This window comes from Gadus chalcogrammus, chromosome 5, assembly GCF_026213295.1.
Source record: "Gadus chalcogrammus isolate NIFS_2021 chromosome 5, NIFS_Gcha_1.0, whole genome shotgun sequence".
NCBI classification, from domain to species: domain Eukaryota; kingdom Metazoa; phylum Chordata; class Actinopteri; order Gadiformes; family Gadidae; genus Gadus; species Gadus chalcogrammus.
The window spans coordinates 8,129,571-8,143,642 of record NC_079416.1 but is presented as its reverse complement, the minus strand read 5'-3'; the positions used below and the strand labels follow the sequence as shown (position 1 = coordinate 8,143,642).

The window sequence follows — 14,072 nt, the reverse complement described above, 5'->3', positions numbered from 1 at the left end:
CAGTTGACGAGGTGTTGTACAATTCAACTATCTAGTTATATAAAACAAACCCATAAACGAAACAATAAATCCACAAAAAAGGCACAGCACAGGATGTAAATGTATACACGTTAAGCATTGACGTTAGATCGAGGTTAGCGCAATCGGTGTGTTTGCCGGCCTACGGTAGTGGTGGTCATGGAAAGAGAACATTGCCTGAATCAATGTTCACCTGGATCTGCACTCGCTGGGCCCGGGACTCCTCGATCTTTCTGTCGGATGCTTGTCCTTGCGGTACTCGTCGGTAGGCAAAACGGGTTTGCGCATGGTTTTGACCTGAAAGGGTAGAAGGTACATGCTTGTCAAACACATTTGTATTGGCCCATATGCAGGCCTCCTGACATGTCTCTTCATCTCAGATGCTATAAAAATAAAAACGCTAAAAGTGAATTGTTTGAATATGTATTGGCTGGCATACCTTGTGGTACAGTCTCATGTCCATGAAGTAGCCATGCATGTAGCCTTCAGGGAGCGAGAACACCCACGCAGGTGACCCAGACCTTTGTGCAACCAAACAACGACATTTCGGCATTATACAGCAACACTACCACAGCCCGGGCCACATGCATTCACGGCACACACGTTAAACAATGACAGCTTTAACTTCCAAGACACTTCACAACTGTGTGGTTTGAATTGAGCTGTACTCAGGAAGGGTATTAAGGGTGCACAGTAGGAATGCAGCTCAAAGTCCTCTTTGTGGACGCCTCAACTCACTGGGGTGGCGGTCCTGCATTAGGTTCCATCGGACCAGTGTTAAACCTGCTCGACCGTGTTAAACGACGTGAAACATAAAATGGTATGTGAAATAAAAGAAACTGAAATCAAAGACACACTGTGTGTGGGGTGTGTGTGTTGTGTGTGTGTGTGTGTGTGTGTGTGTGTGTGTGTGTGTGTGTGTGGTGTGTGTGTGTGTGTGTGGTGTTGTGTGTGTGTGTGTGTGTGATGGTGTGTGTGTGTGTTGTGTGTGTTCAGTGAGGGGTATTTGAGAAAGGAGAAGATAAAAGGAGTGCATGCCCCGCTAAGCGGGGGCTCTCCCATCCCCCGACTGCTTCTGTGCTACATACAAAGGACCCGGCCGCAGTTCACAGCTGCCGTAACGCGACCCCTCCCCTAACCAACGGCTCATTTTCTTCCCCTACAGCTGATGAAGCCGTTATGGGTCGGGTTCGGTGTGCAAAATGTGGGGCACGGTTCGCGTTTCGACTGCCAGAAGTGGGCGTGGTCCGGACTGAGCCGTATTCCTTCGTGGGGGTACTAAGACATTTGAAATGGCGGCGGCAAGTTCGAGCTACGCACGCCGTTGGTTGTCCAACAAGAATCATCACTTCCGTGCGACAGGGGGATAATAACGAGCAAACACATTACCCCGCAAGGTATTTCTGGACAACGGCGAGAAGCTTCGTTTATTGAAGAAAATGTCACGCAAAAGTTTGGACGTCCTTCTTGGCTGCCTACATTGTAGCTTTTTGCTGGTGTCCCGGCGTTTTTTCTTTTCCTTTGATTTATTATCATGCTACACTGCGTCGGTATGCCATGAGGTCACGAGGGTACGTAGCTCGCGGCTATCCCTACGCTAAACCCCGCCCTACCATAAGGGTACTGTGGGTGGTGGAAACGCGGAGCCGTTACTGAGGCTGGGCTATACCGCACCTTCACTACTGGGCTGAGGCGTGCTGGGCCCGAATCGTACCCGCTGTGTGGAAAAAGCGCCATTACACCACGGACATCGATTCATTGGCCTGGTCCGGGTGTGAATCAACTGCATTATGCTGCACTACTACACGGGCCTCACCCTCCATAATCCATGCAATAAACGGATACTAGGGATGAGGTAGTTGGCCAACTGTTTACTAATTCGATGTCAATTTCTGCACTTCATAAGGGTCTGATATCATTAAATCACGATTCTGATCGATTCAATCTGCTCTTAAAATAATGAAACATGGCTTCAACATGGATGTTACAAAATACTGTAATACTTTATTTTTGCTCTTCACCTTAAACAACAGGTTGTTAAGTGCAAACTTTGTAAATTGACAGTTAAACTTGAGCATAAAAAAACTGTCCTCAAATCTCAATAAGTGCATTCTGAACTTAGAAGGGAATTGCAAAGGTGAAAGTGTACTTGACACAAGATTTTTTTTTCCAACACTGCAAATTTCAATCAAGGTAACTGTTTATTAAAGTGCAAAATAAATAATCCAAAAAAATGACTTAAAAAAAATCGAACCTCCTGCCCTATAGATGATTAATTGCAAAACGAAATGAAACCGATCCAACTCATTTTTTTTAACCCAGCCACGAACTAACCATTAAAATCTGAACGATCCTGTGGAAGGACTTATTAATCGGTGTACAGATCGGAGCGCAGGTCAAGACGTATATGGTAGAGATCTATGTGTGGTGCGGGTGGGGGGGGCTGCATAGGTTGTACAAACAGGACCATGTAAGGTGCATCACGCTGATGTCGGGTCTGTACCCAGGTTGCTCCCGGTCCTTCCTGCGTGAACAAACTTGTAGTCGTCCGTAGACGGTGCTTCTCGGACTCCTCCCTCCATCCTCGGTTCGTTGTCCAGGAAGGAGCACCATCGAGGAGCGGGGCCCAGGGACAGGTGAGAGGGAGACCCACAAACATTTTGTCAGTGTTGAGCACCCGAAGCTTCCGGGGTCGGCGCGTGGAACCGGAGCAGCGACACCGAATCAACGTGTTGTGATTCGTCCAAACGTGGCCGCACACACCACACAACACACACACACGGCCAGACCAGATTCACCAAGCAACGGAAGACTGTTTGCACACAGTTATGATTTGCACACCATCTCCTTTACCACACAACACACACACACACAGACACACACACACACACCTACACACACACACACCCCCCCCCCCCCCCACCAAAAGGTATGCGATTCCACATTCTTTATTTTCTAATTCTAAGGTGGTTCAAATACCTACGTTTTGGTAGCCTTAACAAGCTAACCATTGGTACAATGCTTATCTCAATCTGACCGGAACAGTTTCTAATGATGCCGGTCAGTTACCATAGAAGAGACAAAAGTCCTACATACGAAAAAAGATTCAAAGATCTTTAGAGCGTCTGGTTGTGTAGATACCGACAACTGGAACATGTTGTTGCATGAGGCCAGAACACAACTGCCAAGTCAACCCACGTTGCGACCTATGTTATCATTGAATGAAAAAAAAGGGCAATAGCGTTCTGTGTTGAACAACCCACCTCTCTTCCAGGCTTGCACTAGAAACATAGGTTACCGGTAAGCATTTGTCAAAAACTACTTCGCCCTCTCACCCATTCTGGACGAAGAAACATTGGCTCGACTGAGCCTGCCTCGAATACTAACGACCGGCCTCATCTTAAGAAATCAATGTGCCCATCTGTCAGTCACAAAGTTTGGTGAACACCACATATGAATGAATTCGACCTTACTCCTTCCCAAAAGATGGCAGATTTACAATGCTTTGATTACCCAGAGCGGTATTATCCTTTAATGTAAGGAAAACACAGAAACACTCGGCAGTTGACGAGAGCCGCAGCTTGAGGGGACGAGACAACAGCAGTTGAGCGGAAGACAGATATTTTAACACTGTTTCTTATTTTACCAACATACGGCACCAAGAGGGACCGCCGACAACGCAAGACTATTTCTCAATTTCTCAAGAGCAGCTGATTACGAAATTGACGCCTGTCTTTACCTGACAACACTGCAGTTTACCACCCACCCACACACACACGTGGGACTGCACTGACGGTCAACCCACTCACGCTCTGCTCCACTCCCTTGTCTGGGGGCACTCCTTGCACCTTGTACCTGCTGTGTGAGGTATGCAGCAACTCACCGGGATGTAGAAGGTGTTCATCTTGGGGTCCTCGTTGGCTGTGAAGAGCATGCCTGGAGGCGGGGGGGGGAGGACAGGTTAAGGGCGGTCACAGGGCGAGGTGTAAGAAGGAGCAGCTTTTTCTTTGACCTCACCTTTCGTTCCAGGGGAGATAATAATATAATACATTTAATTTAGAGGCGCCTTTCAAGACACCCAAGGTCACCTTACATAGCATATAGTCATCATACATTTTTTAAAAAACAAGACATTGTGGAAAAAATAAATAAATAAATAAACATAAGCAATAAGAAATAAATAAAACAAAAATAAGATAAAACAAAATAAAACAAAGAAAAAAAACAATCAAAACAGTGATCAGTTAGACGTTGTGTGCGAGTTTGAACAGGTGAGTTTTGAGTTGTGACTTGAAGGTTGTAATGGTGTCTGACTGTTTTATGTGGGGGGAGGGAGTTCCAGAGCCTGGGTGCTGAACAGCTGAATGACCGGGCACCCATTGAAGTGAGTCGTGATGTGGGGATACATAGTAGTCCAGCAGAGGTTGAGCGGAGGGAGCGGGAGGCAGTGTATTCTTGGAGGAGGTCACAGAGATAACTGGGGGCTAGGTTGTGGAGAGCTTTGTAGGTGAGGAGTAGGGTTTTGTATTGGATGCGGTAGTGTACTGGGAGCCTGTGAAGTTGGATGAGGACAGGGGATGTGGTCAGATGATTTGTTGAGGGTGATGATCCGGGCGGCTGGAGTTCTGAATGATCTCATCTGTTGATTGAGTTTGGTGGGGAGTCCGTTAGGAGGGCGTTGCAGTAGTCTAATGCGTGATGTGACAAATGAGTGAACTAGGATTCAGTGCTGGATTGGGTCGTGATGGGCGAGTCTGGCGATGTTGCGGATGTGGAAGAATGCAGTTCCGGGTGATGTTGGAATATGTGGTGCGCATGATAGGGTGTTTCCAGGATGAACGCGAGGCTCTTTACTTTGTGAGGAAAGGGTACTGGGAATCCAATCGATATTATGAGGGAGCTGGGGTGTGTTGTATTTAGTGAGGGTGGAATTTGGATCCAAAGCAGGGCCTCGGTCTTTGTTTTCCATTTGGATTGGAAGTTCCTGCTCAACCACTCCGTATCTCTTCAGTCACGTGATGAGGGAGGTGGGGGGGATGGCAGCGGTGGGGTTGGTGGAGATGTTAAACCTGTGTGTTCCCCCCCCCCCGCAGCGTAGCAATGAAAATGGACCCCATGTGACGGAGGAGTGTTGCCCAGCGGAGAGGTAAGTGGTTTGAAGAGAGTGAACCCAGACTGACCCATGGGACACCCATGGACACCCGAACACCCAACTTGGGTTGCTATAGTTGAACAAATTGTGACAGGCGGTGAGTAGGATGTAAACCAGGAGAGGCAGCACCAGTGATCCCATACCAGCTAGGCGTCCAGATGACCCTGATGGGCTGTCGGAATTGAACATCGCACCGCACCGATTCCAGCTTGCAAGTAGCTTACATTTGGGTCACTTTGAACGATACGAGTACCGAGGTGAATACTTAAGATAGCCCGGACAGTTAAAAAACACATACTGCTTCGCTCTTGGAGAGCGTGGGGCGTAGGTGTCATCGCCATGGTTAGGCCCACATCATCTTTGTCTAACTTTTTAGTACCGTTGTTGTGTATGGAGCATTATAATGAGCGATGTCCATTGAATGAAATGCTCCACACCAATGTAGCAATAGCCTATAGTAAGTCCGGAGTCCCGGATGCGGGTATTACTAATTGCTTCTCAGACGGAGCTTCATCCTCACCACCCTGCGTTAAAATATGCAGGTCCGGGTAAGTGGTATGCGGTTTATCTGAATAAGTTTACGAGTCCATCAGCACATAAATCGGGCCCCGAGCAGGAGTACCTGGTATCGGGGGAGGAAATCCATTCAAGAGAGCAACGCTTGTGAGGAACCGATTCATGAAATGGAGAACGAAGGGATACTATAGCCTGGAGTATTAGGTATGGCATTATGCTCAAGATGGCGCGCTCTTATTGCTCAAGCCCGCACACGCGCTCATACAAGTTACACTTTAATATGTTCTTTCAATCTTGCGAATCATCCTTCTGATAACCGTAAATAATAATCCCAATGCTACCGCCCTAACGGTAAACTTTTCTCTCTCTCTCACCTTATTGTGGTAGATGCAGACATCATTGATGTTGGTCTGTGGCTCGATGGAGGAGAACATCTTTCCCTAGGGGGCCATTGAACAATTGTTTAGATATAAAAAAAAAACTGTGCTAACTCTCTCTGTACAGATTAGGGTTAGCATTCAAGAAGTTGCTTTCAGATATAAAATAGCCTTTATATGCAGGTGTCTGCTTCTGATGGCCTAGAATAGAGCCGTTATTATCTTGCGTTTCTCAACAAACATGTTTACTCAAGTTGCAACAGCTAAAGTCTGCCTCTCTGATAACAGCCAGACGGCCAGGTCGCTTACAAAAGCAGTCTGGGGATACAGCCCAAAACAATTGAATTTCATCACGTGACGACCACATATGTAAGGCTTATAAAAACAAAGTCTCACGGTGTCCTTGTTCCACATCTTGATAATCTTGGAGTCAGCAGACACGACCAGGTCCAACGGCCCGTGGAAATTTATGGACTTGATGGGCAAGTTGTAGAAGTGGTCTTTGACCAACAGGGGGCGACTTGAGCGCAGGTCATACAGCAGCACCTACAAGAACAGACCAATGAGCAATGATGAGCAATGATGATCAGTTGGTCCTCTAAACCTCTGAACAGCTCAGGTTGGCATGAGACGTTGGGTTTGACAAGTGGTGGGAAACCAACGGCGGTTGTGACCTTATAGGACATGGCTGACAATAAACATTTATTAATGCCTCATTTTTAGGCCTTGCGTCTCCTTTAGTGTCTTGGTCTCGATCACTCCTAAGGTGACTGTCTTTATCTCTCTCCTGACTAGAAGAGGTGAACACTTAAATGACTTGGCTGTGAACGTTAAATAATCCCAGTAGGGTTGCCAGGTTTGGCAGTATTTGAGGTAAATGCGCAACCTATTCCTAACCTTTTTCATTATTATGATGATTCATTCTAATTTAAAAGCAATCGTGTTGTTATGCATTTATTCTCGAATAGTAATGAAGTGTTGTACTGGTAAAAGAGGGAATGGACCAAATGGAGCATTTCAAATACATCTCCCCTCTTTATTGCACCAATGGACACCGTAGATAATGTAAAGTATTCACAGCAGGTAAACTGTACCTGTCCAGTACTGGTGCCGACTGCCATCATCAGGGAACCGTTAAATTTGAGAGCGCTCACGGACGGTAAGCCTTGAACGCTGGTGAGAGAAGTACAATTCAAAAAGTTCAGTGTCAGGGGTAAAAGCTTGGATGACAAAAAATGTGTTATTTTAAAACTATTGTTATTGCTTCACTTGATGACGTGAAATGGTTTGAAAGATTATTAAGAACGTTTAGAGTATTACAGGTTTATTTTAAAAAAAGATGTTCATACACGTTTTCAGTAGAATTCCCCAAATCAATTTGCATCTGTGGACCTCCTTTGGACCCAAGCTTTTCTCCCTCATCCCTTGAAGACCAACAGACCAAACAAGACATCAGCGCCGACTCACTCTGTTCCCTGGGTTACGCTGCTCAGGGCACAGTCCAGCAGGCCCACTCGGTGTCTGATGCGAGGGTCCCAGCACTCCACCTTACCCTGGCGGAGACGGAGAACACCAAGGCCGAAAAGAGAGAAGCCGGTACAAGAATGAGCTCACAGAAACACACGTACACATTTGAGACGGACAGGAAACCTCTAAAAGACAATACCACAAGGCAGAAATACACCTGGAATGTCATTTTCCAAAGATCAGTAAATGAACCCCCCCACTTACATCCCATCATCTTAAGGGAGTTCTTTATTCCTGACCTCTGTGGTCCTAGGGTTAGGGGGGTGTCAGAAATAAATGTCCTGTTAAGCCCTTTGAGACTTACTGTGATTAAGGGCTATACAAATACAATTTAAAGAATGGTTGGCTTCTCAGTCATCACAAGGCACTCACCTCAATGGTTCCCGCAGCCAACAAGTGATGGACGGGGTTGATGTCACACACATTGTGCTCCCTTTAAGAATAGAAAAGGTAGAACGGGGTTGTCACCCCTGATACAAAAAAATACAGAGCTGCCATACAATTAGGCTGTTCATAAATATGCTTTCAACTGCTTTATGGTTAACTAGACGAGACCCTCCATCCACGCCTCTTTGAAAATACAGCCACCAAAGATTTCCACGAAATCATTAATGGAGTGAACCTTACAAAATACTCACACGGCATCGGTCTGAAGAGAGTTCAGGAAGCGGCCCTGCTCCAGATTCAGTCGGAATATCTCTGAGCTGAAAAGAGACATCGGGGGGCTTATTAAAACTGAAATCAAAACAAACTAAACCTGCCGTAGCTGTTTAGTTAGTTATGTGTTGCAGCCAATCCCGAAGAAAATAAACCGCAAATAATAAGTGCAACCCTCGTTTAATTAGTTGTCTGTAAAAGGGCATATTCTTACCTGGCACCAACAAAAAAAAGGTCACAAGAGGGATAGTGATAGGAAAAGTCCCGTCCGAACTTGGGAATGCGAGTCTTGTAGTAGTGTCCATGCTGGGAATGGAATTCCACATAGCGGTCCAAGTGCAGCATCACCATCTTTACGGATACAATTTAAATTAGATGCCAGACTATAGAAGCAGATGTATCCTTTGCCAAAAAAATGCATGGATACACAGACAGGACTTCCACCCTCCCAATGATACAAACACACTCACAACTGACATAAATGATGGCTAGTGCCCCCTTTGCTTACCTTAGAATAGTCATCAGACAGGATGTCAAAAGCCACAACTTGAAGGGAGAGGAAATACATGTATTTCAATAACTAGGCAGTATGTTCATGTGATTTACAGATGTTCTGCACTGATGGCCATCAACGTACCTTCAGAATCCAAGCAGCGTTCAAATTTCAATGACAAATGGTAGGTGTCGTAGCAGCGTATCCTAGGTTTGTATGTGCCTGAAACCGATGGAAAAAAGGAGGGAATTGTTAAAAAAAAACAACGTACACCATTATCTACAGGTCTCTGTGTATGTTTGGTTGATAAATGCCAAACATAATATGTCGTCATCCTCAGTACCACAAAGGCCGAGGCATATAGACAAACCCAATTCGGTTACCTGCTGCCAAGATATATTGCCCATCCCGTGACACTTTGATAGAGGTCGCCACAGTCGGCATCTCAAAGTCCTGGATGAGCTCAATTCTGCGCTGAACGTCTGAGGTGAAAAAAAACAAATATCCGACATTAAAAGGTTGCCTTTGGAAAGTGGTTGTCAATGTTCGTTTTCTGATATATTCTCTGTGTGTATGAGATGTAACAGAAACTTACCAACATCTTTCTTTTGCAGCTGTCTCTTTTTCCGATCTGTGAGCCACTGTAAGAAGAGTGTTTGGTGAGGTTAACGTTAGTTAACGTTGAATTCACAGAACCACATGTAGTTCATCTTGTGGCTATCCAAGATTACATTAAATCAAGTTTTCAAAAGTGTCGGTGTGCTTACCTCTGGCAGAGATTTTCCATAGCTTAAATTATAAATCTTAACGTCATTCACGCTAGATATCTGCATTTTTGATAGCGAATAAGAGTCTGGTTACACATAACAGTGAATGATTCCCATGCCGAAAGAATCCACGTTGCTACACAAGAGCAAAACAGGAAGTAGTAACGCGCTTGGCCAAACTGGTCCGTGTGGAAATATGCTGCAATGACTAAGTTCCGGCTTCCAAATTAAATTTAAAAAGCTGTACATATCGTATACCACATTTACATTTATATTTTTCTGTCATTAAAAATAACCATTACATTAAGATCAATGTCAATTTTACATATGTTGAACTACTTAATAGGGTGAGGTTTTAAGTGTTCCTTTAGCGCCAGTGGTTCCCTTGACTTTACCATTATATTAATTAAGGCCATTGTGGACCTCCTCATATGCAAACAGTAAAAAAATATGAATGCAATTGCAGATGCCAAAAATTAGTGTGAACGCACACTTTATACTCAAGTATTACTGCAAGAAGACAACTGCTCTACCTCCTGAGCTAAGCCGACTATTAACTAATTAACACAAAACATGAATAAATCATTACCATGCAAAACACATGATTTTTTAAGAATAACATGCCATTATACTCTATTTACTGAACCATATTATGATAAAAATATATTTATTTTCCATTATCTATATAAATGTTTATGTTATCATGATTGGTATATTTAAGAAATAAAATCCCATGTACCTCCTGCAGTAGGCCTACCCTCGCGTGTGAACAGTGTGAACATATATTTATAGATAGGCTATATGTATCTTAAAGAAGTTGTGGTTACTGGTATAGAGTTGTGTTTATTTATTATTCATTTTAATCCTCATTTTCTTTTTCGGATTAAAATGTCTATAGGCCTATCGTAGCCTTATTGAATTATAACATCGCCAAAACGATTTATTGATATATAGGCCTTGGCCTGGAGATATATAGCTAAGGAGATGATATTATCGAACGTCGAACATTAAGAGAATGGTCGATAAATGATTTGAAAGCAAAACGTTTTGTGGTAGTGCTCATTAACAAAGAAATGAATAGGCCCAAACTGGGAATGGACCCTCAACATTCAGTTGATCTATCGTTATGGTTGACCATGAATGGAATTTTGTAATTGCTTAGTCCGTCTATCATTAACTATTCTGACCGCGGTGACCCGGTCAGGGCGGATCAGGCCTATAGTACTGGCACCTGGCACGTAAGCATCATCGCGAATAAAACAGATATTGGCATAGCTTTGTGTTAGAATGTATAGCACAGTAATGAGAAACGAGGATCTTGTGATCAAATTTTCCCTGGGACCTGCTCAAGGAAGATGTAAATAATATCATTTCACTAACGCGTTGACGCTTCTCACGCGTAACTTGGGACGCGCTCAGTAGCGAATCCCAAAGTGTATCTCTGGTGCAAGGACTGCTCAGAAGCAATACAATTAAGTGTAAGTAGCCTATTAACAATTTCTAGTTTGTGTATTTGTTTTATTGTTTCATATTTCTGACGTAGAAAAAAAAAGGTACTGCTCTTTCAATCGAATTGCAATATGCTAATTTCATTTACCAATCGATTACCAAAATCAAATCAATAGTCTGTCTATGTTCTCCTTATAGGTAGGCTACTTCCTTGACCATCGAGGAGATTTATTTGTTCACGGTCAGGTTCCTCGGATCTACTGCGCTTCACACTACGCACATTTCGTGCCAAAGCAATTGTTTGGAGAGACGCCGACTGGGTTTCTAACAGATCTGTAGATAAGTCGGCTATTTCCCTGAAAGTTGCAATGGAGTTTTGGTTACTATCTCTCCCATTGGATAAAACGAGCGTAGCCAGCCTGGAGAAATTGAAACGTACCATCGCCAAAACCAACCTGGCCACTTGCGGCAAGCTCTCCATCCCTGAGCTCAAGGTAGGTTTTTTCACTTTCTCCATCTATTCATCTTGCTGCAAATGTTTTTATTCATTGTGTCTATCTATTCACTATCTTGCTGCAAATGTTATCTGTCAAATACTTATGTTCAAGTCAAGCACACACATAATAGAATAATTGCATGTTAGTGTATATAACATTAACATGCAATTATTCTATTATGTGTGTAATAATACAAAAACAATACACTACTATAGTAGTGTATTGTTTTTGTAGTCCTGTATGCAGTAGAGGTAAGAGTAGCTGAAGTGGTTCAGGGTGTTTGGTGTCCTTCTTCGGTGATGAGCGGGGCTCAGGTTGCTTCTTATTGCTGAATAAACATTTCCATCTCACTCATGTTCAATTTCTGTCAGTATCGTCCACAAACACTATGGCTTCAGCTTGTTTTCCGAGCTGGTCCCCACATTTAAACTAAGGAATATGAACGAAAGCCAACAATCGACTGCCAGAAGTTGATGGGGACCCCCCCCCCCCCCAACCCCCGAAAGTGATTCAATACAGTTAATAAGTTAGTGAGAGACATTATAAATGCAATGCTATCGCTCAGGTTTCCTGGTCTCGGTTCCCAACAGACTTTCCAAATACTGTACAAACACAACACACACACACAATATCGGAGTATAAGTTTGGCCAGACTGTAATGTTGCCCCCCATCCACCCGCCCTCTGCCCAGGTGGGGACACTGGACAACCTACTCAGTGTGTCAGATAACCTCAGCCAGCTCGACACACTTACGGAAAGGTAAAACGATCGCATGAGTGAATTCTACTTTGTGGTCAGCATGTGAAGTGAAGCACAGTGCGCCCCGTCCTCATGCCCTTGACCAATGCTGAGCTTAACTAGACCAGTGCTGCTCCCCCTACGTCTTCTTCATGTGCGTTGCTTTGGTCCTTTCTATTTGGGATGGGAACATTCTGGGGGTAAGAGCGGCAATGGCATTTGTGGTGCTTAACACACATACAGATATTGTTGTCTGAAAGAAGATTAAAATATGAAATAGTGAACATTTTAATATATACAATCTTTAGCTCTACAATCTTGACGAACATAACCCAAACGCAATCTTGCTGTAACACCACCAAATGTTGCTGGACCTGTTTAAAATGAACGAACGGTGTAAATGAATGATTGTGTGGTCTACACAGTGTTATTAAAAGACATGCCACTTTATGGGAGAGGTGATGGAGCAGGCCAGTGACAAAGTGCTGGAAAAGGGCCTTGTAAATGGAGGTATGCAAACACACACACACACACACACACCCACACACACACACACACACACACACACACACCCACACACACACACACACACACACACACACACACACACACACACACACACACACACACACACACACTCACACACACTAAATCCACCAATCGTCACCAGTAGCTATTACGTATACTCTATAGTCGTATTACAAGTATACAAGCCTTGAGCAATGCAAACAAAGACACACATTTCCCAATCCTCCGTTCAGCTTAATTAAACTTTTCTTTAGGAATTAGAATACTGTTTAATACTTATAATGCTTATAACTGTATATTACTGTAAATGCTGTAAAATCTTTAATCTTTATACGATAATGCAACTATCTTAATGTGTAAAGGTAGTGCAACTATCTTAATGTGTAAAGGTAGTGTGCCCGGTCTCACTATTACTGCTATTAGATGAGGCAATACTGGCTTAGCATAATGGGAGTGTCACAAACAATCTAACACAAGCCCCATTTGGCCAGGTTGACATCCAAGACTCAAGACCAATGTCTCTGACCATATCCTGTCCGAACAAGCTCATTAAACAAACCAATGAATCCAATTGAAACTGCTATCCAATGCTAACAACAATGTCTGGTCATTCTTCCCCATCAGTCCACAGTGGGGTTCGTCCATCTCCTTCAAAAGCCTATTTCCAGGCTCTTAGGGGTATTCATTTGCTAGCTATATTCAATTTGAGTTGCAGTGTGCACGTGTGTGTGTTGTGTGTGTGTGTGAGTGTTTGTGTGTGTGTGTGTGGTGTGTGTGTGTGTGTGTGGTGTGTTGTGTGTGTGTGTGTGTGGTGGTGTGTGTGTGTGTGTGTGTGTGTGTGTGTGTGTGTGGTGTGTGTGTTGTGTGTGTGCGCCTTCTCAACGTTGCTGGGGTGCTCTTACAGTGCCTCAACTGTTTGCCATAGGACTTAAGCCTATGCTTACTACCTCAGCCTATGCTTACTACACAATTATATACTAGTGTGTGTGTGTGTGTGTGTGTGTGTGTGTGTGTGTGTGTGTGGGGGTGTGTGTGTTGTGTGTGTGTGGGTGTGTGTGTGTGTGTGTGGTGTGTGTGTGTGTGTGTTGTGTGTGTGTGGTGTGTGTGGTGTGTGGTGCATTAACACAAATGCATGCTGTGTCCGTGCGTTTTCTATATGGATCAATGTATGTGTGCTTTAACTGCTTTTCCAGTGGACCTGGTGAAATATGTGACCAAGTTTCAGTGGGACAGAGCCAAGTATCCCACCTCTCTGCCCCTCAGGGTCCTGGCAGACAACATCAACAAGGTACCTCATCCTCACATGGCACAGCCAATCAGAATGCTTGAACTGTGCCTTCAATATATAAATGC

The 14,072-nt window shown here is 44.1% G+C and overlaps 1 pseudogene; it reads left to right on the top strand.

The window, feature by feature from the left end:
* The window catches only part of LOC130382309 (ornithine decarboxylase 1-like), a 58,862-nt pseudogene that overhangs the window by 33,107 nt on the left and 11,683 nt on the right, over positions 1-14,072 (top strand).